Below are 18749 nucleotides of genomic sequence, written 5' to 3'. Positions count from 1 at the left end.
CATCCTTGCCAACATTCATTAGCTTTGTTCTTTTTGATGATAGCCATTCTGACAGGTGTGAGGTGATATCTCATTGTGGTTTAGACTTGCAATTCCCCAAAAAAAGTATGGTACTGGCATACAAAAATGGACATTCTGTCCACAAAAATGGACACATGGATCAATGGAACAGAATAGAGAGCCCAGAAATAAACCCATACGCTTATGATCAGTTAGTCTACAACAAATGGGGCTGAATATATAATGGAGAAAAGGCAGTCTCTTCAATAAGTGGTGCTGGAAAACTGAACAGCTGTATGTAAAAGAATGAAATTAGAACATTCTCTAACATCATATACAAAAAATGAACTCAAAATGGATTAAAGACCTAACTATAAGATTGGATACTATAAAACTAGAAAACATAGGCAAGAACCCTCTGACGTAAATCAAAGCAACATTTTTTTGGATTCTTCCCCTAAAGTAACAGAAATAAAAGCAAAAATAAACAAATTGGACTTAATTAAACTTTAAGGCTTTTGCACAGCAAAGGAAACCATTGACAAAATGAGAAGATAACCTACTGGATGGGAGAAAATATTTGCAAATAATATAACTGATAAATGATGAATATCCAACATATATCAACAGCTTGTAAAACTCAGCGTCAAGAAGCAATAACCCATTAAGAAATGGGCAGAAGAACTGAATAAACATTTTCCAAAGAGAAAATACATATGGCCAACAGGCACATAAAAAGATAATCTATTCTTATTTCTTGCTTTGCAGAGCCTGAAGTCATATTCTGTCCCTGAATGAGCATTAGAACTCAGTGCTAGTGAGTTGTGCAATATAAGGTTCCAGGAAGCCAACGGACCACTGTGGGGACTGTTTACACCCACGGGCTCTTGGTTTACATTTCCTTTTAATTTATGGTCTGTTTGTGTTTTCCTTTATTTTTTTCCTGGCTATGTATTAACTTTTGTTTGTTACATCATATACAGCATACTTTTTGCTTGAAGTAGGATATGGAATTACATCCACTCAATTTATCATGTTGCCAACAGTCTTCTGCAATCATATTTTCAACATATGTTGTAACTTCCTCTCTTTCTATATTTAAAAGTCTAGATAACATGATTTTCTCAGGTGTGAAAAAAAATCTTAAAGATTATCATCTCTTGCTTCTGATCTATGCCAAGTTCACTAACCCACATTCTTTTGTCAACAATTTTTATTTTATTAAAAGTAATGATATGTGTCCTTTTCTTTACAGATATGCTATGGATATAATTTAAACTATCTCAAAAAGGGAGTGTCAAAACAAAGTGGTGGCATTTTCCATAATGTAATTAATATTCATGGGTGTGTATTTTTCTTTTCATGTATTCATAAAGTAAAGTATTATCAGAAAAGAGGGAACTGAACCAGTTCGTTAAGTCCATGGTTTATTTAGTCCAACACTTTTTCTTTGATTGGTATAAGAATTTTTGTGGGGGCAGAAATTGCTTTTGTTCCTCATAGTTTAAACTTCAGAAAAGTTAGAATTACATACCCAACATTCTAGTTTCTTTAATAACCTATTATGAATTTATCATCTAAAAATTTATAGAAAGTGGTATTTTTGGCTTATCCCACCAGTTGGGAGGGATAAGTTTCATGAGTTTACTGCCTGCTGTGTAAATTAGTGCTTAACTTTTGTGGTTTTTCAACTACAGCTTTTAGGCTACCTAGGGTGCCCTTTAGTTCTGCTATTACAGAATTTGGTGGACGAGATTGTAGGGGATGAACATGATTTTTTAGACTTTGACTATGTGAGGAAACTGCCATATAACTGTTCCAAAAATATTATTATATTGCATTTAAGTCTATATTTAAACTGTTGAGAAAAGATATGACTACTTTAAAATTTGTATTTTCTGCCAGGAAACATCCAGTTTTGCTAACCAAAAGCAAATTAGGCTGATAGTTATGGAAGAAACAGTGCTTTTTCAACTGTGAAATACATTTACTGAACTTGGTGCCTGAGAGAAGCAGGATCAAAAAGAAGTGCTAGAGAAGGTGACTATGACTTATAGTTGGAAGCAGGAGTCTCTATCCTGCACTCTTTCAAGGAATTCCTAAGTTGTCAAAAATGGAGATGAGAGTGAAAATAATGCTAATCATTTATATTTACTTAGTGTTTGCTGTCTCATCACATCTGCCCTACAGATCCTCAATATTTTATCAAATTGACTTGTTTGTTCCAGTATCTTGAACATTGAACACTTCCTGAGAAAATACCACACTTTTGAGTACATTGTGCCACTTTAAACTGACGACCTCCAATCTTCATCATCTCAGGGTAGCCCTCATTGCTACCCAACTGCTTTGCTACCATCCGGAATCAACTCTGCTCCCATTTCTCTCTGCAGTCATGCTGCCTCACTACCGCCACTCATAAAACTGCTTTCCAGGCCAGAACCAGGAGCTTCAGCTCTGCTGCTAGGATTTTGTTTAGTTTCCTTCTATTCTTTCCTCTTTCAGTCTGGTCTTTGTGTCTTCTACATTCCTTTTCCAATTCAAAATATCATCTCTTGGAATGATGCCGCATGCAAATTCTATTTACATAGAATTATCGCCTCCCTCTCACTCTCACTTCCTTCCACATTCAATTTAGTTTCTATATTTCATTTTTACCATTACCTCCTTATGAATACTCTCAACAACTTTCCCCGTCTCTCCTCCTTTCATATGCACTTGTCAAAGCCCTGTCTTTATTTGTTCCAGTCACCTCTTTTCCATGCCCACAAGGGACTTCTGGGGAAAATATCACCCACCTCAAATAACTAGTTTTACTTTAATTACTACAAACCTAAGCCACACTTAATAATGCCTAGCAATACTTCGGTTTTACCGTTCTTTGAAAGAACTAGTTTAAAACCATGTCTTTTCTCTTAACCTTCCTACACATTGTATACTCCCCACATTCTAAGCTGATGGCCTACCTCAGACCTCATTAACCACATAAAAGCAGACTACAAATGCTTCATTCTCCTGTCACCAGGTCAACAAACTTTTCTTCATCTTCACCCATCCTCTTTTGTATTTTCTCCTTTTATAATTGAAGAGATATCCTTGCCTCTGTCAAGGTCAAGTTCCTTCACTTGTACTCTCATACCAAAGTATTTCCTGTTTTAACTTCAAAATCCCTCCTTTGACCTCACATCCTCTCTTAGCTGCCATTCTACTTCTCTGCTGTTTTTCAAGGCAAAACTGTATACCTGACTCCTATTTACTCTTTCACCCACTCCAGTCTGGCTACTTTCCATCTGTTTCACTGCCACAGTGCAGCAAGTATCAATTTTCATTTTATGAAATAAAAGACATTTCTCTGTCTGCATCTCGCTTGACTTTTTAGGGGTGTTTAACTCAGCCAACTACTCCCTCATTTTGGAAACAAACTTTCTTTTTGGGGCTTCTATAAAATGACTTTCTCCTGAAGTGATTTTGTCCTCTCTTCCTACCTAATTGGCAAACTTTTCAGTCTCTTTAACTGTGTCCTCCTCCAGTTATCCCTACCACTGATTGCTTGAGCATTCCACCAATTTTCTTCCTGTGCTCTCCTGAAGTGAACTAAGCCAGTTTCATTGTTTGAATACAAATTTCTAAACTGATAACTCTCACCTCACATTTGTATCTTAAACCTTGATTTCTGACCTGAGCTGCAGGCTCAAACATTCAACCACCAACATGTATGTCTAATAGGCATCCCAAACTTAACTTATTAAAAATGTTACTTAATGTCTCTCCCACTCCTAAAATTATTTATCTGTGATATTCCCAGTTTTACTTATAGGCAATAGCTTTCACATAATATTTCAAACAGAAACATATGACCCTTTATTGATCCTACTTTCCAGTTTCTCCTGTTCATCCAATCCATCAGCAGTTCTCATTGATGGAAACATAATAGCACTTTTATATCTACAAAGTCAGTGGTATCCTTTTAGATGTGAGACCCTTGTGTAGTTTACAGTCCGCAGAATCAGGCTTAATGATCTTTGTTCTACTCACCAAATTATATCTCAAAATAGATTTCTCTCTTACCTTTACTGCCACCATACTGGAGAAAACCACCATGATTTTTCACTTGGACTAATGCTTGTAGCTTCTCAGCTGGTCTTACTTTGTTTTCCTTCATTTTATTTTATATACAACTGTCAGCATAGTCTTTTAAAAATATTAATTGTATCCTGTTGCTTCCTTGATTAAATAATTTAGTTTAACTTAAAAAACTCTTTGCAAACTCCCATATGATTTGGCCCCTGCCTACCTATCAGGCTTTATCTTGGCCACTGTCTCCTTGCTGGTCTCTTTTCAGGTTTCTTTTTACTTTTGACCTTCTGTATTCTTTGCTTAAAATATTCTTTTCCTCTCAACATTCTTGGATACCTCTTCTCCTTCAGTTGTAAGCCTGAAAAGAACTCCTGAGAGGCATTTCCTACCCAAGCAATCTAAAGGAGAACTTTCTCCTCTCTGCAGACCTCTCTGTTACAGAACAGTGACTATTCCCTGCACAGTATTTATTGCAATCTCTTGTTAATATAACAGCATGGATTTTTGGTTTGTTTACATGTATATCTTCTGTCACTGGGTATGATCCCTGAGGATAGGGACATTATCTTGTTTACCTTCTATTTTTAACTTTTGGGACAACATCTAGGACAGCTGTTCACCAAATATCTATTATATTAAATATTTGTTGAATGGATAAATGGCACTGTGAGACAGTCACAAAAGTATTTTTGCATCTATTTTTAAATTTATGTTCAGTGAAATTAAATCACCAAGGATCTGTAACTGGACCATGATTGACCCAGATTTCCAGGAGTCAAAGGCTATTTCTATTGGGCTGTGTTGGATGATACAGTTTCCAGAATAATTCAGAGAAATCATTTAAGACCTTGTAGAAGCATCCAGTATTTGTTTTGCACAAGAAGGTAATTAGGGAAAAGATCAGAAAAATAGTTCCTGTGGACACATGGCATCTTGAAGAAAAATGTAATACCTACTCTGGATGAGGCATGGGAGGTAATGCATAGTACTGAGAAAACAGCTTGTTTATTTTACATAGAATACCTTCCAACAGTGGCAAGCTCTGTAGGAAACAACCAATAAAGGGATTGATGGAGGATAGCTAGATAAACTGCATTAAGATAAGTGACAATCAACTATGTTATGAAGTTGCGTGGATGGAAGTAGGAAAGACAAGGTCATTTGGGGCCAGGACTGGGAGTCAGGTGAACTTGAGAGAACCTGTCACGTACTCAAGAGCTGAAAATTAGCTGTTAAAACAGGGACAGTCCAGAAACTTGTAAATCAGAGTTTGGAGTCAAGACTTTATTGAAACTCTGGAGAAAGAAAGCTATGGTACCTCTGATAGCTGATTTAGAAAATTAAGTTAACAAAGTAATTTCAAATGTAAATTGAGACAATGGAAATTAAGTGAATATAATAAAAATGGCAGTGGGAAATAGAGCCATAGACCTCATATCCTTTGACAGAGCAGTTTTGCCTGTTTTGAGAACCCCTCTTTGCATGAGGTGATGGATAGAGCCATAGGTGTCAAGAGATCCTGTTGATTATAACAGAGGCTTAAAATTACTCCTTTCAATCACAGCTATTACAAGAAAACAGAGCACAGTGGTCTTGAGAATATCAATATATTCATTCTTACTTTAAATGAATACCATCTTTACTACAAATTTTCTTCAGAATTATTCTTATTTATCCTGTTGTGTTAGTAATTGCTTTTGTGTAGTAAAAGCAAAGCTGATTGAAAGTCATTGATCCTAGATTCATCACCAATCAGTGTTTTAGGATATCTTTCTTGTCTGATAGATCTCTTATATAGTAGCAATTTCCTAGAATTGTAGGTATAAAGTTCTGCAAAATCATGTCGAAACTGACACGAAACAGCTTTACCTTTCCAAAGTTTCCATTTCCATTTTGCTTGTCTTCCTACAGTAAACCCTTAACTATTCTTGTTGCCTGTGGTGGTTAGTTTTATGTGTCAGCTTGGTGAAGCTGTGGTGCCCAGTCGTTTAACACTAGTCTAGATGTTGCTGTGCAAGTATTTTGGAGATGTGATTAACATTTACAGTCAGTTGACTTTAAGTAAAGATTGTTCTCTAAAATGTGTGTGGGCTTCATCCAATCAGTTGAAGGCCTTAAAAGCAAAAACTTCTGAGGTTTCCCAGAGAAGCAGGAATTCTGCCTTTAGACTACAACAGCTTGAGTTTCCAGGCTGCCAGCCTGCCCTGCAGATTTCAGACTTGCTAGCCCCTACAATTGCGTGAGTTGATTGCTTAAAATAAACGCGTGTGCATGCGCGCGTGTGTGTGTATGTGTCCCATTGGCTCTGTTTCTCTGGAGAACTGTGATATGCTGTTGTCATATGGATTTTACCAGGCATCTATCGGCTTGATCTTTTGTTCCAGGTATGGAGGCATCAAGGATTTCTATAGCGGTGAATGTTTTTCTCTGTTGATTTTTAATGAATTTCTTGAGGATAACTTACATTTTTGGACCCTTCCCTCTGGTGATAACACTATATTTGGTTATCCTTTTTGAAGAAAAGTCTTACAACAAATTTATAGTAGCTTTCAGAGTATAATTACTGACGTTGTCTAAGCTGTGCCCAGGAGTTTGTGCTTATTTTTCCTTACAAGCTAATTATCTTCAAGGCCCACACTGAAGTATTTTAAATAACAATAAAGCTCTCCAAGAGTCCCAACGTTGGTACAATGAATACAACAAATCATGCATTTAACGAACACTGGGTCATAATGGATAACTCAAACTTTCATTGTGTGTGGTTTATATGATTTTTGCTTACATTGAAACTCACCTGACACTTTATTTCACATGCACAAAGCAAAATATATTTGTACCTTTTCCCCATTGGTCTGGTATTTTACTATCCCCAAAAGCATATATTCTGCAAACTTAAGGAGTTTACTCTATTTAGTTTCATCCTGGTTACTTAGGGAATTCTGATCCCTGTTGACCCAACTGTTTTTCTCCACATTTCTATCTCTTTACAATTCAGTTCTTTGTCTATGCAAAAACAACCATCTCTACATTTCTGATGTGCATTTTTATTGGTGTGGTCTATTCAATGTTATAGTCATCTTTTGAGCACCCAACAAATGCTAGTTACTGAGGTATCCAAAGATAAATAGAAACAACAAGATCAAAGTCAGGTATTAAAGGGTTTTTGGAACTAAATAAATCACATCTACTTGTTTTTAACATGCATATTTTACGTCTCAAAGTAGTCAGACCTGATTTCTGGCCATGTTTTTTTTTCCTCTAGAGATTATGCATGTTTAGCATACACTGAATTTACATTTATTATGAATCCAACCAGCTTTTCTAGTATGAAAGTAAGATTCATTGGTCTGTACTTCCTTGGTAGTGTCTGAAATTCTTATAGATAGGTGTATCGTTAGTGTTTCAACAAGCTTTTTGCATAACAAATTGTCTAATTTAGGAAGCAAGTAAACTGATGATTTTTCAAAAGCATAAAAAACATACTTTGTTTTCCAAATCTGGAAAAGTTATTTATTAGTTCAAATATTTGCTCTAGCATCAATACTATAAAAGTCAAATGGCATATTTTAAGTGATTTTTAAATATTAAAGCAAATGAATATGTGTATAATTACATATGTGTATTATAAATATAATTTATTTATAAAGCAGAATTCACCAGTACTGGCTGGTGATTTTAACCTGAAAATTAAAATAATGGGTTAAGGTAGGAAAATGATCTGTCTTGAACAGAGTTTTGTACACTAATAAAAAAAAAGTTAGGAACATAAGCAAGGGAGAGTAATGGAGAAAATACATTGTACTTTAATGCACATAATTGAAATGTAGTGGGATTCTTATAATAAATGTCAAAATTAATAGATGCAGTCTGTGTGGGAGAGAATAAAAGGAAAGAAGGGTAGCAGTTTGTGTCAAAAACATTTACTAAGCAATTGAGAGTCTTTTTAAAACATGCAAAAGGAGAAAATAGTTTGAATAAGCCCTGTAAGCAAAGAAAGTTAAATTCTACCCAGATATTCTTATATTGAGTTGAATTCTTGTATTGGTTTTGTGGACTGTTTTTCCCAAGAGAGGTTTTTTTCTTCTTTGCCACTCCTTCTTGGAGCTCAGGAAGGGGATGGAGTGGAGCACAAGAGGTTGTTCTATCTGTTCTTTTCGCTGTTTGAGAGAGGAGAGGCCTAGGCATCCTGAGCCTATTTTACCATCTATGCAGGATGTCTTTCCAGCATGTGCCTACCTTTGGCTATATTAATTAGGATGGAAGTGAGTTGCTTCAAGCCTTTATCCCTTGTTTCTCAAATACTCAAATATATCCCTCCAGTACATTGGTCTCTTCAAATCCCCTAACTTACCTCATTGATCAGATTGTCTACCTGCTTTAGATCAGCACTCTTGTACGTCTGAGGTATCTTTAGCTTTTAATTGCTAATTATCTACCTACCCTGCAAATGCCCACTATCTGTATCTTCCCTCGTGAACCTCCCTGTAACCTTCCCCTTTACCACCACCCCCATAGGGACTCCCTTCTCTTTTCTCTGATTTCATAAAATTTAATGTCTGGGTTACTCATCAGTTGTTAACCTGGGTCTTAAGAAGCATCAGGCTAAGGAAGCATGTCGGGGACCAAGACCAGAAACTAAGTATCCATAAAATATGGAGTTAAGACTGAATAAGCTAATTACTGCCCCTGCCCCCACCACTGAAAAAAAAAAGCAGTTAAATATTAAAAAAGACTGAGCAAACAGAAATCTCAAACACCACTGCCTCCTACCCCACCTCCCACCCCACCATACACACACACACACACCATGTAAAAGAGGGAAAGTAAGGCAGTGAGTTCAGAGTATATGTAAAGAATCAGATCAGCAGGATTTGAAGGAACTGTCCACATTCCAAGGAGAGATTATCTAGGACAACCTCTGATTTTTATATTTCTTTCTAAAGCTAATTTTTAGTGAATTTTAGGTCATAATTTTTGCTGCCACAATGCACCCAATACCAGCAGTTTACTTAGTAGGCATTCAATAAATCTTTTCTGAATAAATGAATAAATAGACCAAGTGATTCTTTTCAAGTGTTTACAAAAGAATACTTATCATTCAGGATAACTGAATACAAGACCAATTTAATTCTACTTGAGACTCTAAGCTTTCTGATTGGCTCATTTGGGGGGGACACTTTTCATAGACTTATGAATGTCATAGCTTGAATAAAATCAGATTTCCTCATTCAATCTTTTCATTCTACAAATAAAGAATCTTTTAGGGCTAATGATGAGGGATACATAAAAGTATACATAAGTCCCAACCTTAAGTACACAGTGGAAAAATCTTTCAATGATAAATTAATCTACTAGGAAAATATTCTTTTAAAAAAATATATAAATCAACAAATAGTAAGTACGTTTTTGTGGGTGTATAAAAAGGCACTGTTCTAGGCTGGGATATGAATAAGACATTGAAGAAAACTACAAGAAATCAACTAGATGATCTTCTAATTCCTGAACAAGAAAATGGTGGGACTTTATGTTTGTTTTTGTAACATATTTTCATTGAATTTCTGTTGGGTTCGTACTTTTCAACAATATTAGCACCCTCAACAGGGGCAGTGAACTGAATTTTGGATGTCCTAAGCATGGGGCCTTCTAATTTTATATCACAGTGAAACTGGACCAAGAAAGGATGAGGAGTTTAATTCTGCCCCTGTGAATATCATTTTGTATGATCCAGACATGTGCTTCTTACTTTCTTTTCTTAAACAAAGTGCACCTGGACTCCCATTTGTTTTATTTGAATATGTGTGTCTCTCCCATGCCTGCAGATCTTCTGTGTCTCCATGTACTATGATAAGAATTTCTACTCTTTGGGATTCTGTTCTTCATCACATTATTGTTATTTTCAATTATGAAATATTTCAGACATACAAAATGTTGAAAAATGATATCATCATCAACTGCCAACCTAAGACTTAAAGCATTAAAAATACATTAGAATCTTCTTATGTGTTTGCTACAAGAGGCTAATTGACAAAATAGCAGGAAAACAAGGCACTAAAAGTCAATCCACTGTAGTAAAAAAGCACCAAACATTACTGAGGCCTAGTTTGTCTTAGGTATTGAGGATGTAAAAAGAACTGGTATATGCCCTCTGACTTCTTTTAATTTATCTTGATGGGATATACCTGTAGAAGTTCTATTAAAAATTCAAGGATCTGAAATAGAGGATCTGAAACATCCTGCTTCAACAGTGATTGGTTGGTAATAGTTGTCTGTGGAGCTGTATTAAAAGGACTCCACCCAATGGCTTAGCCAGGAAGAGTACCAAGAGTGACCAGTGATGTCTGCCTTGGGCACAACAGAAAGGTGTGAAGCACTAGTACTGTGTTTGGAGAATCTGTCATTGTCTAAGAGCCTGGTAAGTGGTACAGGAAGAAATACAAAGTGACAAACTCAAATGAATAGTCATCATAGAAGAGGTAATATTGAACTGGCCCTTGGAAAAAGAAGAAGCCCTAACATTAACTAAAGGTTGATTTTAGTGAGTAGAAAGAGGGTAAAAAGAGATGAGAAGATGGCAATATATATGACATTTTAGGGGTTTTAAGCAAATTATTAGGCTAGGGTGGGAAATACAATATGGCGATCTGTTTGCAATAGATTAAATTGCCTCTCACTTAAACTTTTGCCTAAGCCCAGAGAGTGAGAACAACATATTACATGACAGGTATTCCCATATCTCAAGTTAAAGTGAACACCACCTAAGCAAGACTTGTGAATGAGAATCTGAGAACTGATTGTGCAGGAGCATGATGGTGATTATTTGGACTTCCATGTTTTCAGTGTATTTTGTAAGAAGTGATTGATTAGTTTTAGGATGTATTCATGAGATGAGACTGATAGTTTGCTAATGGTTTGGATGCTGGACAGATTAATCTTAGCCTATCAGAAATACAAATTAGATGTGCAAATTGGAGATCTTATATAAAGATGGATTCTGATGTCAAAAGTTTTAGAAAGTAATGGGTTTACATTTTTGGAGACTTTGGTGTACTGACTTTCACTGTGACTTTTCAAGTAGAAGAAAAGTGTACAGTGTTTTCCATATGTTCTCAGAACCTTGTTTCTAAGGAGCATCTTGTGGGTTGGGTATTCTGTGGAATGTATTTTGGTAATTTTGCTCTGGGCTAAGGGAAACCAGTGACTGTTTGAAGGAGGGTTATGTGGTATAAAATATTTTAGGAGAGTTATTTTGTCAGGACTTTGATCTGATGAGAAAGAGGCTGGAAGCCTAGAGAACAGATGGGAGCCCATTGATATCATCACTCGGACATTTGGGGATGAGGGTCCAGATGAAGGATGACAGTGGGAATCAAAATGAATATGTAGATGCAAGAGAGCATGTGAAGGACAAAAATCATCAGATGCTTTATTTTTAAAACACAGGTGACCCGGATTATGCCTTGGAAAGTTTAAATGAAAAACTCAGTATAGGTGCCATTTAATGAACACTTGTTATAGCATTGATTCTATCTATCTATCTATCTATCTATCTATCTATCTATCTATCTATCTATCTATCTTTATATTCCCCAGGCTAAGAGAAATGAACTTATCTATGAAAGATCACATGGCTGAAATTGAAATAATAACCGAGTGGTGTTATAATTAAGATTTTCTGGGCTACAGACATGATTTAAAAGAATATGAGCAATTAGAAACGGTTACTGTGAGATACACACGTACCATCAAAGTCTTTCAGAATAAGAATTAAGTAATTTAAACATGACACTCGAGCATTAAGAAGGAATTTTGCTGGGAAAAATATGTGATAGGTAATATGACATTATATTGATATTTATTTAGATATAATCTAATATAAATTAATATAATATAAATTACAGGCTACAAGTACAACTAAAAGCTCTTTAACCTCCAAAGTTTTACTTCTAAAGTTGTGGCTACAGATATTAGACAAATTTTTGAAAACAAAGTGATAGGGCAAATGAAGAATATAAAATTAACAGTCCTAGATTCATCTTAGTAGAATAGCAACAAAAGCAAATGATGATGATAGGAGTCTCAATGCAGTAGATTTTTTTTATGTTAATCAAACATATAATATCTTATTGATGTATGCTGTGCCTTGTATATATTCCTTTGTCTACATTATTTCCTGTTCCTCCCAGCATCTTGTGAAGTTGGTAATATTATATCTATTTTATCCATGAAGAAACTAACACTCAAAAATTGGCTCATTAAAGATTTACTTTCAGTTATCTGCAGAGCTGAAAGATAAGCTGGGTGTCTGTGACTTTTACATTGCTTTACTTCACCTAGACTTTAAAGAAACATTAGCATTCCTCTGTATTGTTTTCTGATTACTTAAAAATTGTTTTTCAGTGTCATATAAACATATCCCTTCTTGTTTATTCAGACTGTTTACAATTCCACTTCCTTTGTGAAGCATTTTGTAAATAAAAGGGAGGTAAAAGATTGTTCTTCCTTATTAAGCAGTGATTACTTACTTACCTTCCAGGTATAAAGCATTGTTGGAGGAAGTCATTGAGAAAACTGTGAGGTGACCTGCAAACTGGACCTGGGGACTAGAAGGTGCCTCATCCTCTCTCCTGTCATTGCCCCCACATTCTACATTCTACCACCATTGCCATGTGGGAGCTGTTCCAAGGATGTAGCCTTGAGAGAGTAAGATGTTGTTGAGACCTCTACGTGGTATATATGACTGAGCCCAGTTAAGGCCTCTCTGTAAACTTTTAAGATTCTGGCTGGTGGATATGGAGATCTATTCATCTAGCAACTGCCCAAGACAAGCCTCTTAAGTAAGTTCCCTTGCTTATTAAGTCCGTAACATACCAATTTGTAATGATCTACCTCTTTCTTCAGTCTCTTCTTGTCTTCTGTGTATGGGGGCAAGTTTGCAAACCAATAATTGGCAAGCTAGCCAGGACACTGAAGAAATGGGCCCTGAGAAAGAGACATCAGGGAGAAATCCTGAGTTGGACATTGGCCTCTTTGTGGGGTGAGTTGGTCCATGTGTTAGATGCCTTTGGACCACTGCATGAGTACGGGGACATCCTGAAAATACCAGCTGGTCTAATGTGGTTGTTTGAGGAATTGCACAGAACACATGGTGGCAAAGAAGGGAAATGAATGGCTGCTGTAGAGGGCTGGCCTCTATAGTGGGCAGTTCATCTAGTTACCAATGCCCAACTAGAGGCTAAAGCTTGAGTTAGAGAGTTGGAAGAAGAGCTGAGGTTAGAGAAGGACATGTGTGTATCCACTGCCCCGCTAGCTTCGGGCTGGCAGACAAGGTGGGAAGCAGGATAATGACTTGGAGACCTTAATGTGCCCTTTTGTAAAGCTAGGAGGGCACAAGCTGGTGGGGGCAGATTAAGGTCTGAGAGCTTTTGATGAAGCCTGATTGGAATGGTAAGAGGTGGAATTCCTGGGGAGCTGAGGAGAATGAAGAGGAGGATGCTGTGAGGATTGACAATGAAATGGGTGAAATATCTCATACTGTCTGACCCCTAAAACAAAGAAAAGTAGAAGCATAGTGACAACAACCCTAGCCCTGGGCACAGCCTCCAACTCTGGAAACATTTCTGATGAGAGAATATACTCCTGCTGAGCTTATTACAAGAGCTACCAAGTTCCAGCCAAAGACCAGGGAAAAAATCCAGACATGGTTGTTATATCCAAGGAATATGAGAGGGCAATGAGATTTCTCTGACCAGGCAGAAGACAGGGAAAATGAGCAAAGTCACCACACACCTTGCCTTCATGGTATATAGTGGGTTCAGAGAACTTACTCCCTTATATGTTGGACTATCCTAGTCTGCAGGGAGTCTTGGCCTCAATAAGGAGGATTTTCCTGGGTACATGGAACCTTGGAAATCTATAAAGTGGTGCAACAAATTCTTAGAGAGTTGGGAATGAGACAGGCAGTCTACTCCCCTGCCTTTGAAAGCCCTAAGTGGGCCACATTCACTGCAGGAATGAAAACCAAGGTACTCCAGTTTGGGACGCACCCCCAGCACCTGGCTTGGGAAGCTGATACTCATGCTGACTCCAGTTGTGGGACAAGACATTTATAATTTTTATAATTGTTATATATTGCTCATCTGGGGGAAACTGACAAGTCTCAGGAACAGGTACCAGGCCACGGGGAAGACTGAGATGGAGAGGAAGATCAGAAAACCAAAAGGCTGTCCCAGTTGACTGTAAAGGGTCTGGTAATAGCCTGAAGGCAAATGTGGTTTAATCTCCTTGCTTCCAGTATCCCACCTGAAAAGATACACCAAACCTTCTGAAGTTTCCTGGCACCCTCAGTTCCTTTGATGGTTATGGAGGGCAAATAGTTATGGTCAGGAAGTTCCTTTGGCACTACAAATTGTGCATTCTTCCCCATGAGAATACAAAGTTTGACCTGCTCAATACTAGGGAACATATTTGATATTAATATCCTACAAAGTCAAACTCTGCAACCCTCTACTGGTGAATTCCACCTCAAGGTTACAGTAATCAAACTAGCGCTGAAGGGCAACACCAAATGGGAACCAATAAGCCTACTGCCCCACAAAGAGTCGTAATTGTCAAACAATATAATTTGCTTGAGGGGCATAGGAAATAGGAAAAACTATCCAAGAACTGAGTGGGTATTGTATGCCCACTTTCAACAGCCCAAAATGACTAGTAAATAGCCATGGACTGTCTAGAATTGAACAAAGTGGTGCCCCCATCCATGTGGCCATGCTCAACATTGCCACCACCTCGAATACCTTGGCCACGGTCCTAGGAGTATTCACAAATGCTTTTTCAGTATACCCCTGGCCACTGAATCACGAGATCAACTTTCCTTCATGTGGGAGGGGCAACAATGGACCTTTCAAGTTTTTTTTAAGGCTACATGCACCGTGCAGCATGGGATGGTAGTCCAGCACCTGTCCCTGTTCTTTTTTCCAGCATCAGTAAAATGGGCTCATGACATTGATGCTATAGTGTTAACATACGAAACTTGCCTCTACTGCAGGACACTCTGCAGATTTTGTTGGAACCCCTATGAGGGAGAACATGGGCAGTGAAGCCATAAAAGTTTAAGGTCCAGCCACTTCCATAAAGTTTTTGGGAGTCGTTTGGTCGGATGAGATGTGTGTTGTCCCAGAAGCTGTGACCGACAATGTACAAATCTAACCAATCCCTAAGTGCATGAAAGAGGTGTAGGCTTTGTTAGGATTTTGGGGGGGGTTGGAGGACTTTTATACCCCACCTGGCATAGTACTTCCATTTCTGCCTGGTAAAGAAAAGGCAGATGTGAGACTGGAGATCAGAGCAATAAGACACCTTTGAGAAGGCAAAAACACTAGTGAAGCAGATTAAACCTCTGGACATCTCCCAAGCAGGGTTACCTGTGACTCTGGAACATATGGGTTGGACATCTTGGCTGAGAGAACAAAAGGAGAGAATACCCTTAGGATTTTGGTCCCAAGGGGAAACTTCTTATAGTCCAAAAAATCAATAGCTCCTAGCTGTGTATACAGCACTTTTCCAGGTAAAGCCTCTCACGAAGCAACAGCGTATCATAGTAGGAACTCCCTTCTGATCAAGGGATGGATTGAAAATATGGTCCATCAATCTATTTCTGCCATGGCTCAAACTCCCAGTTTGATTAAGTGATATGTCTGTTTGCAGCAGAGGATTACCTTGTCTACCAGCCTGCTGTCTCTAGATATGTAGGTGCTACTAGGCCCTGTGGAGAATGTAGATCCTCTAAATGCCCCCACCCGTATTCCTATGGTAGCCCATGCAACCCATAGAAAGGGAATGGAGAAAGTTCCCCTGAGGCCTGGTATATAGATGGAGAATTGGGGCAACCAACCTACACAGACTGTGGTCCCTATTCTGCCCACCGCTGACACCGTCTGGATGGAAACGAATAGACTGTGGTATCCAGTGGTCTGAACTCAGAGCCCATTGGCTGGTGATCACTCAAGAGTCTTGTTTGTTAACCCTCTGCACTGACAGTTAGGCTGTTCTAAAGGAATGAACCCTATGGCTTGGATGAACAGCTAGTCTCGTCATGCCTGGGAAATGCATTATCCACTGCAGTTTTTAATGGGACATCCCACCAAGATGGGTGAGCTACTTTGCACCCCTGGGTGAGGAGATACTACTCAGTCTTCACTGGGATACTGTTGTCTTGCTGCATGTCAGACCTGTTGAAACCCACTGTACTTGGAATGGAGCATGTACCATTGAAAGGGGGAAAAGGTGGAAATCCTGGTATGACATATCCTGCCCCCAGTGTATCACCTCACGCCTGACAGTGCTGCTTCCCGTGGGCAAGATGTGTAGTATGCACAACCTGGTCAAGTTCCTGAAGTTGCCCACCTCAATGCCAGGTGGTCATATTCCGTTCTCCACTGGTATAACCGTTAGGCTGCTGTCTTTGTTCCCCTCATTGGCCTGGGGGACATTTTAGCACACGTAGAAGCCTTTACTAAATTCACTCAGCAAGTTTTAGATGATAGCTGGAAAAACCTATCTTCACTGAACACTGAAACGTCTCTAATGAGAAAAGATGTCTTTCAAAATAGGATTGCCTTGGACATTATTACTGCCTTGCAAGGAGGTGCCTATGTCATTATCCAGACAGAATGTTGCATGTTCATACTTGATGAGTTTGCTAATGTATCATCTTTATTAAATCAACGAGGACACAAGTGAACACTCTGAGAGATCAGACCCCCAGTCGAGGGGTCTTCAGTGATGCAGATCATGGGACTCTTGGTGGTAAAAGTGTTACTTATTTTGGGAATCACTATCTTGATCTGTGTTTTCTCTTGCGTGGGCCTCTACTGCTGCTGAGGCATCTGCCTCCAGTGCAGCCGACAGCAGCCAAATGGGCTGCCTCTATGCCAGTGACACCCCTTGCTGACTGCTCAGGGCACATTGTGAAAGAGAGGAGTACGTGAGGTTGTAAGAGCCGGGTCTCGAGAGGGTGGAGTGTTGGAGGAGGTCATGCAGAGGACGTGACTGCTGGTAGCCCTACAAACTGGACCCAGGTAGTCAGTGGCCTTTTACTCCCTCCCCTGTCCTTAGAATGCGCAATGTACACCTTCTGCCCACTGTTCCCACAGTGGGAGCTTTTCCAAGGACACAGCCATGAGTGAGCAACGTGTTGTTGAGACCATCTGGATGGTGTACATGACTGAACCTAGTGAAGGCCTCTATATAAAGTGTTAAGATTCTGGCTGGTGAGTGCAGTGAGCTACTAATCTTGCTGCTGCCCAAGACAAGCATTGTATGTAAGTTTCCTTGCTTGTTAGAACTGCCACCTGCCAACCTGGAGTGGTTCGCCTCCTTCTTCGGTGTCCCCCTGCCCTCTTATGGGCTCCAGTTAGCAAACCAACAAGCATAAATGTTCATTCTTGAGCTTGTATTTTGTAATCTCTTGATTTGTTTTTTAACTGTATTTATTCATCTGAATGATTTTTCTGGTTAAGGAAGGAACCTTCAAATGGAAATTAGGAGGGATTTGAGACCACTTAAAGCCTTTACAATTATGTTCAGTATCAAACAGAAATGGTGAAAGGTGTTATATCATCAGATACAGTCTTCAGATGTGTGCACTGCTGAGCACAAAGCAAATCTGAACATGGTATTCTTATGACAAAAGAAATATGGGCATGGAACAAGAAGATGAATTCTTTGTGAAAAGGAGGAGGCTCATGTGTGTTGAAAAATAATTAAAAACAAGGTCCTCTAGGGAAAGAATAACCTGGAAATAGTATTGTCAAAAAGACCTATGGTAATAGAGAAAAAAACAATTGGAAATGAGGCTGAAATGTGATGGACACAGGAATGTTATTATAATTTTAGAGCCATCTATGGAAGCATCCCATTACTTTGCAGGAGAGAGCTGTACCTCTTCACGGGGAAGAGACACAATTACAATTGGAATAATAAATATTCTGTTTGGGGGAATCTCATTACCAGAAAATTATAGTCAAATGGAAGAAGTACAGAGAGTAATAATAGTGGTTAGGCAACTGCCAGGATTACTTCTAGAAGAGATGATTCAAAGAATTAAATAGCTTGGTAAGGGGCAACTAAAAGGGAGGCAGTGTTTACAATCACATGGAGAATGTTAACTCTGAAGAGAAAGACATGCCAGCTATTTAGCATGGTGGTAAAGGCTGTAATTAGAAGGAATTTTTTGAGACTAGGAAAAGGGGGATTGAGGCAACAGTCATAAGACCTATTTGGACACTGACTAAGGAGTGTGCTTAGGAACACAACCTAGATTTACAGTTTGCAAGTTTAGCTTCTGTAATTCTGAACATTTCTGTGAATCTCATATGTTCTTTTCCTTCTTTATTCCCCTTCCTCCTTATAGTTTTTATCCCTCTCATTTGAACCATAAGTTCTATGCTCTGTTGTGTCAGTACATTTTATGGATCATCTGTGGATTCCTGACCACTTAAATACATCATCTTTTAAAATTTATGTTTCAGGCTTGAGCTAGCAATTATTTTGCAAGCACTGGAAGCAACCTTTTCCTTGCAAATTTGCCTTCCTTTAGTCCATGGGGGTATTATATTTCCAGGAGCTACAGAATGCATTTTTGTAACCAGAATTTCTCAGTGTTCTAATAAAAT

General features: G+C 38.4%; 1 long non-coding RNA gene across 7 annotated transcripts in view; it reads left to right on the top strand.

Moving 5' to 3' along the window:
- LOC141578361 (uncharacterized) overlaps window positions 1-18749 on the top strand; it is an 809650-nt gene that overhangs the window by 263318 nt on the left and 527583 nt on the right. For all 7 annotated transcript variants that reach the window (XR_012508646.1, XR_012508643.1, XR_012508641.1 and 4 more), the window contains one exon: window positions 12611-12911. This is a non-coding gene — a long non-coding RNA (uncharacterized LOC141578361). The remainder of the gene's footprint in view (window positions 1-12610; window positions 12912-18749) is intronic.

Source organism: Camelus bactrianus, chromosome 8 (genome assembly GCF_048773025.1).
Source record: "Camelus bactrianus isolate YW-2024 breed Bactrian camel chromosome 8, ASM4877302v1, whole genome shotgun sequence".
In the NCBI taxonomy this organism is placed as follows: domain Eukaryota; kingdom Metazoa; phylum Chordata; class Mammalia; order Artiodactyla; family Camelidae; genus Camelus; species Camelus bactrianus.
The sequence above is the reverse complement of the archived record's forward strand: the minus strand, read 5'-3'. Positions and strand labels throughout refer to the sequence as shown.